This window comes from Myotis daubentonii, chromosome X (genome assembly GCF_963259705.1).
Source record: "Myotis daubentonii chromosome X, mMyoDau2.1, whole genome shotgun sequence".
NCBI lineage: Eukaryota > Metazoa > Chordata > Mammalia > Chiroptera > Vespertilionidae > Myotis > Myotis daubentonii.
In genome coordinates, this window is record NC_081861.1 from 75,619,366 (window position 1) to 75,630,683 (window position 11,318).

Genomic DNA, 11,318 nt, shown 5'->3' on the forward strand with positions numbered 1-11,318 from the left:
AGCGTTTTCACTTGAAGTTGCTTTCAAATATTAGGAATTCATGTTTATACAACTCAAAATTTGTGTAGAAAAACTGTAAGTGAGGACTATACTGTTTATCTTTACAATTGAGGCCGAATTTCTCTGGCGTTTTCAGTGTGAATCTTTTAAAATGCTGACGATTCCAGTATATAGTTGTAGGAAAACTCCCTTATTGTTGTAAAGCTCTTCAAATACGCAATTATAGTTTCCAGAAATGATTAAAACTTGTAAGAAACTCTTGAAAAAAAAGGAAATAAGTTCTTACTACATTTCCTGCCGTTTTCAATCACGGAGGTTACCAGTGGAAAGCTGGGACATGACCAGGAAACTGATAATATTTACAACTCCGGCTAGTTTAGGGCGGGGTTTCACGTGAATTTGCATTCAAATATTAGCAATTCATGTTTATACAGCTCAAAATTTGTGTAGAAAAACTGTAAGTGAGGACTATACTGTTTATGTTTACAATTGAGGCTAAATTTCTCTGGCGTTTTCTGTGTGAATCAGTTAACATGGTGACGATTCCAGTATATACTTGTATTAAAACTCCCTTATTGTTGTAAAGCTCTTCAAAAACGCAATCATAGTTTCCAGAAATGAGTAAAAACTTGTAAGAAACACTTGAAATAAAAGGAAATAGATCCTTACTACATTTCCTGCCGTTTTCAATCACGGAAGTTACCAGTGGAATCTGGGACATGAAAAGAAAACTGATAACATTCACAACTCTGGCTACGTTAGTTAGCGTTTTCACTTGAATTTCCTTCCAAATATTTGGAATTCAGGTATATACAGCTCAAAATTTGTGTAAAAAAACTGTAAGTGAGGACTATACTGTTTATGTTTACAATTGAGGCTAAATTGCTCTGGCGTTTTCTGTGTGAATCAGTTAACATGGTGACGATTCCAGTATATACTTGTATTAAAACTCCCTTATTGTTGTAAAGTTCTTCAAAAACGCAATCATAGTTTCCAGAAATGAGTAAAAACTTGTAAGAAACTCTTGAAAAAAAAAGGAAATAGATTCTTACTACATTTCCTGCCATTTTCAATCACGGAGGTTACCAGTGGAATGCTGGGACATGACAAGAAAACTGACAATAGTTACAACTCTGGCTACTTTAGGGAGCGTTTTCACATGAATTTGCATTCAAATATTAGCAATTCTTGTTTATATAGCTCAAAATTTGTGTAGAGAAACTGTAAGTGTGGACTATACTATTTATGATTACAATTGAGTCCGAATTTCTCTAGCGTTTTCTGTGTGAATCAGTTAAAATGCTGATGATTCCAGTATTTACATGTAGGAAAACTCTCTAATTGTGGTAAACTTCTTCAAATACGCAATTATAGTTTCCAGAAATGATTAAAAACTTGTAAGAAACACTTGAAATAAAAGGAAATAGATCCTAACTACATTTCCTGCCGTTTCCAATCACTGAGGTTACCAGTGGAATCTGGGACCTGAAAAGAAAACTGATAACATTCACAACTCTGGCTACGTTAGGGAGCGTTTTCACTTGAAGTTGCTTTCAAATATTAGGAATTCATGTTTATACAACTCAAAATTTGTGTAGAAAAACTGTAAGTGAGGACTATACTGTTTATCTTTACAATTGAGGCCGAATTTCTCTGGCGTTTTCAGTGTGAATCTTTTAAAATGCTGACGATTCCAGTATATAGTTGTAGGAAAACTCCCTTATTGTTGTAAAGCTCTTCAAATACGCAATTATAGTTTCCAGAAATGATTAAAACTTGTAAGAAACTCTTGAAAAAAAAGGAAATAAGTTCTTACTACATTTCCTGCCGTTTTCAATCACGGAGGTTACCAGTGGAAAGCTGGGACATGACCAGGAAACTGATAATATTTACAACTCCGGCTAGTTTAGGGCGGGGTTTCACGTGAATTTGCATTCAAATATTAGCAATTCATGTTTATACAGCTCAAAATTTGTGTAGAAAAACTGTAAGTGAGGACTATACTGTTTATGTTTACAATTGAGGCCGAATTTCCCTGGCGTTTTCAGTGTGAATCATTTAAAATGCTGATGATTCCAGTATATACTTGTAGGCAAACTCTCTAATTGTGGTAAACCTCTTCAAATACGCAATTATAGTTTCCAGAAATGATTAAATCTTGTAAGAAACACTTGAAATAAAAGGAAATAGATCCTTACCACATTTCCTGCCGTTTTCAATCACGGAGGTTACCAGTGGAAGCTGGGACATGACCAGAAACCTGATAACATTTACAACTTAGGCTACGTTAGGGAGCGTTTTTACATGAAGTTGCTTTCAAATATTAGGAATTCATTTATACAACTCAAAATTTGCGTAGAAAAACTGTAAGTTAGGACTATACTGTTTATGTTTACAATTGAGGCAGAATTTCTCTAGCATTTTTTGTTTGAATCAGTTAAAATGCTGACGGTTCCAGTATTTACTTGTAGGCAAACTCTCTAATTGTGGTAAACCTCTTCAAATACGCAATTATAGTTTCCAGAAATGATTGAAAACTTGTAAGAAACACTTGAAATAATATGAAATAGATCCTTACTACATTTCCTGCTGTTTTCAATGACGGAGGTTACCAGTAGAAGCTGGGACATGACCAGAAAACTGATAATATTTACAACTCCGGCTACTTTAGAGAGCGTTTTAACTTGAATTTCCTTCCAAATATTTGGAATTCAGGTATATACAGCTCAAAATTTGTGTAAAAAAACTGTAAGTGAGGACTATACTGTTTATGTTTACAATTGAGGCTAAATTTCTCTGGCGTTTTCTGTGTGAATCAGTTAACATGGTGACGATTCCAGTATATACTTGTATTAAAACTCCCTTATTGTTGTAAAGCTCTTCAAAAACGCAATCATAGTTTCCAGAAATGAGTAAAAACTTGTAAGAAACACTTGAAATAAAAGGAAATAGATCCTTACTACATTTCCTGCCGTTTTCAATCACGGAAGTTACCAGTGGAATCTGGGACATGAAAAGAAAACTGATAACATTCACAACTCTGGCTACGTTAGTTAGCGTTTTCACTTGAATTTCCTTCCAAATATTTGGAATTCAGGTATATACAGCTCAAAATTTGTGTAAAAAAACTGTAAGTGAGGACTATACTGTTTATGTTTACAATTGAGGCTAAATTGCTCTGGCGTTTTCTGTGTGAATCAGTTAACATGGTGACGATTCCAGTATATACTTGTATTAAAACTCCCTTATTGTTGTAAAGTTCTTCAAAAACGCAATCATAGTTTCCAGAAATGAGTAAAAACTTGTAAGAAACTCTTGAAAAAAAAAGGAAATAGATTCTTACTACATTTCCTGCCATTTTCAATCACGGAGGTTACCAGTGGAATGCTGGGACATGACAAGAAAACTGATAATAGTTACAACTCTGGCTACTTTAGGGAGCGTTTTCACATGAATTTGCATTCAAATATTAGCAATTCTTGTTTATATAGCTCAAAATTTGTGTAGAGAAACTGTAAGTGTGGACTATACTATTTATGATTACAATTGAGTCCGAATTTCTCTAGCGTTTTCTGTGTGAATCAGTTAAAATGCTGATGATTCCAGTATTTACATGTAGGAAAACTCTCTAATTGTGGTAAACTTCTTCAAATACGCAATTATAGTTTCCAGAAATGATTAAAAACTTGTAAGAAACACTTGAAATAAAAGGAAATAGATCCTAACTACATTTCCTGCCGTTTCCAATCACTGAGGTTACCAGTGGAATCTGGGACCTGAAAAGAAAACTGATAACATTCACAACTCTGGCTACGTTAGGGAGCGTTTTCACTTGAAGTTGCTTTCAAATATTAGGAATTCATGTTTATACAACTCAAAATTTGTGTAGAAAAACTGTAAGTGAGGACTATACTGTTTATGTTTACAATTGAGGCCGAATTTCCCTGGCGTTTTCAGTGTGAATCATTTAAAATGCTGATGATTCCAGTATATACTTGTAGGCAAACTCTCTAATTGTGGTAAACCTCTTCAAATACGCAATTATAGTTTCCAGAAATGATTAAATCTTGTAAGAAACACTTGAAATAAAAGGAAATAGATCCTTACCACATTTCCTGCCGTTTTCAATCACGGAGGTTACCAGTGGAAGCTGGGACATGACCAGAAACCTGATAACATTTACAACTTAGGCTACGTTACGGAGCGTTTTTACATGAAGTTGCTTTCAAATATTAGGAATTCATTTATACAACTCAAAATTTGCGTAGAAAAACTGTAAGTTAGGACTATACTGTTTATGTTTACAATTGAGGCAGAATTTCTCTAGCATTTTTTGTTTGAATCAGTTAAAATGCTGACGGTTCCAGTATTTACTTGTAGGCAAACTCTCTAATTGTGGTAAACCTCTTCAAATACGCAATTATAGTTTCCAGAAATGATTGAAAACTTGTAAGAAACACTTGAAATAATATGAAATAGATCCTTACTACATTTCCTGCTGTTTTCAATGACGGAGGTTACCAGTAGAAGCTGGGACATGACCAGAAAACTGATAATATTTACAACTCCGGCTACTTTAGAGAGCGTTTTCACTTGAATTTCCTTCCAAATATTTGGAATTCAGGTATATACAGCTCAAAATTTGTGTAAAAAAACTGTAAGTGAGGACTATACTGTTTATGTTTACAATTGAGGCTAAATTTCTCTGGCGTTTTCTGTGTGAATCAGTTAACATGGTGACGATTCCAGTATATACTTGTATTAAAACTCCCTTATTGTTGTAAAGCTCTTCAAAAACGCAATCATAGTTTCCAGAAATGAGTAAAAACTTGTAAGAAACACTTGAAATAAAAGGAAATAGATCCTTACTACATTTCCTGCCGTTTTCAATCACGGAAGTTACCAGTGGAATCTGGGACATGAAAAGAAAACTGATAACATTCACAACTCTGGCTACGTTAGTTAGCGTTTTCACTTGAATTTCCTTCCAAATATTTGGAATTCAGGTATATACAGCTCAAAATTTGTGTAAAAAAACTGTAAGTGAGGACTATACTGTTTATGTTTACAATTGAGGCTAAATTGCTCTGGCGTTTTCTGTGTGAATCAGTTAACATGGTGACGATTCCAGTATATACTTGTATTAAAACTCCCTTATTGTTGTAAAGTTCTTCAAAAACGCAATCATAGTTTCCAGAAATGAGTAAAAACTTGTAAGAAACTCTTGAAAAAAAAAGGAAATAGATTCTTACTACATTTCCTGCCATTTTCAATCACGGAGGTTACCAGTGGAATGCTGGGACATGACAAGAAAAATGATAATAGTTACAACTCTGGCTACTTTAGGGAGCGTTTTCACATGAATTTGCATTCAAATATTAGCAATTCTTGTTTATATAGCTCAAAATTTGTGTAGAGAAACTGTAAGTGTGGACTATACTATTTATGATTACAATTGAGTCCGAATTTCTCTAGCGTTTTCTGTGTGAATCAGTTAAAATGCTGATGATTCCAGTATTTACATGTAGGAAAACTCTCTAATTGTGGTAAACTTCTTCAAATACGCAATTATAGTTTCCAGAAATGATTAAAAACTTTTAAGAAACACTTGAAATAAAAGGAAATAGATCCTAACTACATTTCCTGCCGTTTCCAATCACTGAGGTTACCAGTGGAATCTGGGACCTGAAAAGAAAACTGATAACATTCACAACTCTGGCTACGTTAGGGAGCGTTTTCACTTGAAGTTGCTTTCAAATATTAGGAATTCATGTTTATACAACTCAAAATTTGTGTAGAAAAACTGTAAGTGAGGACTATACTGTTTATCTTTACAATTGAGGCCGAATTTCTCTGGCGTTTTCAGTGTGAATCTTTTAAAATGCTGACGATTCCAGTATATAGTTGTAGGAAAACTCCCTTATTGTTGTAAAGCTCTTCAAATACGCAATTATAGTTTCCAGAAATGATTAAAACTTGTAAGAAACTCTTGAAAAAAAAGGAAATAAGTTCTTACTACATTTCCTGCCGTTTTCAATCACGGAGGTTACCAGTGGAAAGCTGGGACATGACCAGGAAACTGATAATATTTACAACTCCGGCTAGTTTAGGGCGGGGTTTCACGTGAATTTGCATTCAAATATTAGCAATTCATGTTTATACAGCTCAAAATTTGTGTAGAAAAACTGTAAGTGAGGACTATACTGTTTATGTTTACAATTGAGGCCGAATTTCCCTGGCGTTTTCAGTGTGAATCATTTAAAATGCTGATGATTCCAGTATATACTTGTAGGCAAACTCTCTAATTGTGGTAAACCTCTTCAAATACGCAATTATAGTTTCCAGAAATGATTAAATCTTGTAAGAAACACTTGAAATAAAAGGAAATAGATCCTTACCACATTTCCTGCCGTTTTCAATCACGGAGGTTACCAGTGGAAGCTGGGACATGACCAGAAACCTGATAACATTTACAACTTAGGCTACGTTAGGGAGCGTTTTTACATGAAGTTGCTTTCAAATATTAGGAATTCATTTATACAACTCAAAATTTGCGTAGAAAAACTGTAAGTTAGGACTATACTGTTTATGTTTACAATTGAGGCAGAATTTCTCTAGCATTTTTTGTTTGAATCAGTTAAAATGCTGACGGTTCCAGTATTTACTTGTAGGCAAACTCTCTAATTGTGGTAAACCTCTTCAAATACGCAATTATAGTTTCCAGAAATGATTGAAAACTTGTAAGAAACACTTGAAATAATATGAAATAGATCCTTACTACATTTCCTGCTGTTTTCAATGACGGAGGTTACCAGTAGAAGCTGGGACATGACCAGAAAACTGATAATATTTACAACTCCGGCTACTTTAGAGAGCGTTTTCACTTGAATTTCCTTCCAAATATTTGGAATTCAGGTATATACAGCTCAAAATTTGTGTAAAAAAACTGTAAGTGAGGACTATACTGTTTATGTTTACAATTGAGGCTAAATTTCTCTGGCGTTTTCTGTGTGAATCAGTTAACATGGTGACGATTCCAGTATATACTTGTATTAAAACTCCCTTATTGTTGTAAAGCTCTTCAAAAACGCAATCATAGTTTCCAGAAATGAGTAAAAACTTGTAAGAAACACTTGAAATAAAAGGAAATAGATCCTTACTACATTTCCTGCCGTTTTCAATCACGGAAGTTACCAGTGGAATCTGGGACATGAAAAGAAAACTGATAACATTCACAACTCTGGCTACGTTAGTTAGCGTTTTCACTTGAATTTCCTTCCAAATATTTGGAATTCAGGTATATACAGCTCAAAATTTGTGTAAAAAAACTGTAAGTGAGGACTATACTGTTTATGTTTACAATTGAGGCTAAATTGCTCTGGCGTTTTCTGTGTGAATCAGTTAACATGGTGACGATTCCAGTATATACTTGTATTAAAACTCCCTTATTGTTGTAAAGTTCTTCAAAAACGCAATCATAGTTTCCAGAAATGAGTAAAAACTTGTAAGAAACTCTTGAAAAAAAAAGGAAATAGATTCTTACTACATTTCCTGCCATTTTCAATCACGGAGGTTACCAGTGGAATGCTGGGACATGACAAGAAAACTGATAATAGTTACAACTCTGGCTACTTTAGGGAGCGTTTTCACATGAATTTGCATTCAAATATTAGCAATTCTTGTTTATATAGCTCAAAATTTGTGTAGAGAAACTGTAAGTGTGGACTATACTATTTATGATTACAATTGAGTCCGAATTTCTCTAGCGTTTTCTGTGTGAATCAGTTAAAATGCTGATGATTCCAGTATTTACATGTAGGAAAACTCTCTAATTGTGGTAAACTTCTTCAAATACGCAATTATAGTTTCCAGAAATGATTAAAAACTTGTAAGAAACACTTGAAATAAAAGGAAATAGATCCTAACTACATTTCCTGCCGTTTCCAATCACTGAGGTTACCAGTGGAATCTGGGACCTGAAAAGAAAACTGATAACATTCACAACTCTGGCTACGTTAGGGAGCGTTTTCACTTGAAGTTGCTTTCAAATATTAGGAATTCATGTTTATACAACTCAAAATTTGTGTAGAAAAACTGTAAGTGAGGACTATACTGTTTATCTTTACAATTGAGGCCGAATTTCTCTGGCGTTTTCAGTGTGAATCTTTTAAAATGCTGACGATTCCAGTATATAGTTGTAGGAAAACTCCCTTATTGTTGTAAAGCTCTTCAAATACGCAATTATAGTTTCCAGAAATGATTAAAACTTGTAAGAAACTCTTGAAAAAAAAGGAAATAAGTTCTTACTACATTTCCTGCCGTTTTCAATCACGGAGGTTACCAGTGGAAAGCTGGGACATGACCAGGAAACTGATAATATTTACAACTCCGGCTAGTTTAGGGCGGGGTTTCACGTGAATTTGCATTCAAATATTAGCAATTCATGTTTATACAGCTCAAAATTTGTGTAGAAAAAATGTAAGTGTGGACTATACAATTTATGTTTACAATTGATTCCGAATTTCTCTAGCGTTTTCTGTGTGAATCAGTTAAAATGCTGACGATTCCAGTATATACTTGTAGGCAAACTCTCTAATTGTGGTAAACCTCTTTAAAAACGCAATTACAGTTTTCAGAAATGATTAAAAACTTGTAAGAATCACTTGAAAAAAAAGAAAATAGATTCTTACTACATTTCATGCCGTTTTCAATCACGGATGTTACCAGTGGAATGCTGGGACATAACAAGAAAACTGATAATAGTTACAGATCCGGCTACTTTAGGGAGCGTTTTCACCTGAATTTGCATTCAAATATTAGCAATTCTTGTTTATATAGCTCAAAATTTGTGTAGAAAAACTGTAAGTGTGGACTATACTATTTATGTTTACAATTGAGTCCGAATTTCTCTAGCGTTTTCTGTGTGAATCAGTTAAAATGCTGACGGTTCCAGTATTTACTTGTAGGCAAACTCTCTAATTGTGGTAAACCTCTTCAAATACGCAATTATAGTTTCCAGAAATGATTGAAAACTTGTAAGAAACACTTGAAATAATATGAAATAGATCCTTACTACATTTCCTGCTGTTTTATATCATGGAGGTTACCAGTAGAAGCTGGGACATGACCAAAAAACTGATAATATTTACAACTCCGGCTACTTTAGAGAGCGTTTTCACTTGAATTTCCTTCCAAATATTTGGAATTCATGTATATACAGCTCAAAATTTGTGTAAAAAAACTGTAAGTGAGGACTATACTGTTTATGTTTACAATTGAGGCTAAATTTCTCTGGCGTTTTCTTTGTGAATCAGTTAACATGGTGACGATTCCAGTATATACTTGTATTAAAACTCCCTTATTGTTGTAAAGCTCTTCAAAAACGCAATCATAGTTTCCAGAAATGAGTAAAAACTTGTAAGAAACACTTGAAATAAAAGGAAATAGATCCTTACTACATTTCCTGCCGTTTTCAATCACGGAAGTTACCAGTGGAATCTGGGACATGAAAAGAAAACTGATAACATTCACAACTCCGGCTACATTAGGGAGCGTTTTCACTTGAATTTGCTTTCAAATATTAGGAATTCATGTATATACAGCTCAAAATTTGTGTAGAAAAACTGTAACTGAGGACTACACTGTTTATGTTTACAATTGAGGCCAAATTTCTCTGGGGTTTTCTGTGTGAATCAGTTAAAATGCTGACGATTCTAGTATTTACTTGTAGGAAAACTCTCTAATTGTGGTAAACCTCTTCAAATACACAATTATAGTTTCCAGAAATGATTAAAAACTTGTAAGAAACACTTGAAATAAAAGGAAATAGATCCTTACCACATTTCTTGCCGTTTTCAATCACGGAGGTTTCCAGTGGAAGCTGGGAAATGATCAGAAAACTTATAACATTTACAAATCCAGCTACGTTAGGGTGCGTTTTTATATGAAGTTGCTTTCAAATATTAGGAATTCATGTTTATACAACTCAAAATTTGTGTAGAAAAACTGTAAGTGAGGACTATACTGTTTATGTTTACAATTGAGGCCGAATTTCCCTGGCGTTTTCAGTGTGAATCATTTAAAATGCTGATGATTCCAGTATATACTTGTAGGCAAACTCTCTAATTGTGGTAAACCTCTTCAAATACGCAATTATAGTTTCCAGAAATGATTAAATCTTGTAAGAAACACTTGAAATAAAAGGAAATAGATCCTTACCACATTTCCTGCCGTTTTCAATCACGGAGGTTACCAGTGGAAGCTGGGACATGACCAGAAACCTGATAACATTTACAACTTAGGCTACGTTACGGAGCGTTTTTACATGAAGTTGCTTTCAAATATTAGGAATTCATGTATATACAACTCAAAATTTGCGTAGAAAAACTGTAAGTTAGGACTATACTGTTTATGTTTACAATTGAGGCAGAATTTCTCTAGCATTTTTTGTTTGAATCAGTTAAAATGCTGACGGTTCCAGTATTTACTTGTAGGCAAACTCTCTAATTGTGGTAAACCTCTTCAAATACGCAATTATAGTTTCCAGAAATGATTGAAAACTTGTAAGAAACACTTGAAATAATATGAAATAGATCCTTACTACATTTCCTGCTGTTTTCAATCACGGAGGTTACCAGTAGACGCTGGGACATGACCAGAAAACTGATAATATTTACAACTCCGGATACTTTAGAGAGCGTTTTCACTTGAATTTCCTTCCAAATATTAGGAATTCATGTATATACAGCTCAAAATTTGTGTAAAAAAACTGTAAGTGAGGACTATACTGTTTATGTATACAATTGACGCCAAATTTCTTTGGCGTTTTCTGTGTTAATCAGTTAACATGGTGACGATTCCAGTATATACTTGTATAAAAACTCCCTTATTGTGGTAAAGCTCTTCAAAAACGCAATTATAGTTTCCAGAAATGATTAAAAACTTGTAAGAAACACTTGCAAAAAAAAAGGAAATAGATTCTTACTACATTTCCTGCCGTTTTCAATCACGGATGTTACCAGTGGAATGCTGGGACATAACAAGAAAACTGATAATAGTTACAGATCCGGCTACTTTAGGGAGCGTTTTCACCTGAATTTGCATTCAAATATTAGCAATTCTTGTTTATATAGCTCAAAATTTGTGTAGAAAAACTGTATGTGTGGACTATACTATTTATGTTTACAATTGAGTCCGAATTTCTCTAGCGTTTTCTGTGTGAATCAGTTAAAATGCTGATGGTTCCAGTATTTACTTGTAGGAAAACTCTCTAATTGTGGTAAACCTCTTCAAATACGCAATTATAGTTTCCAGAAATG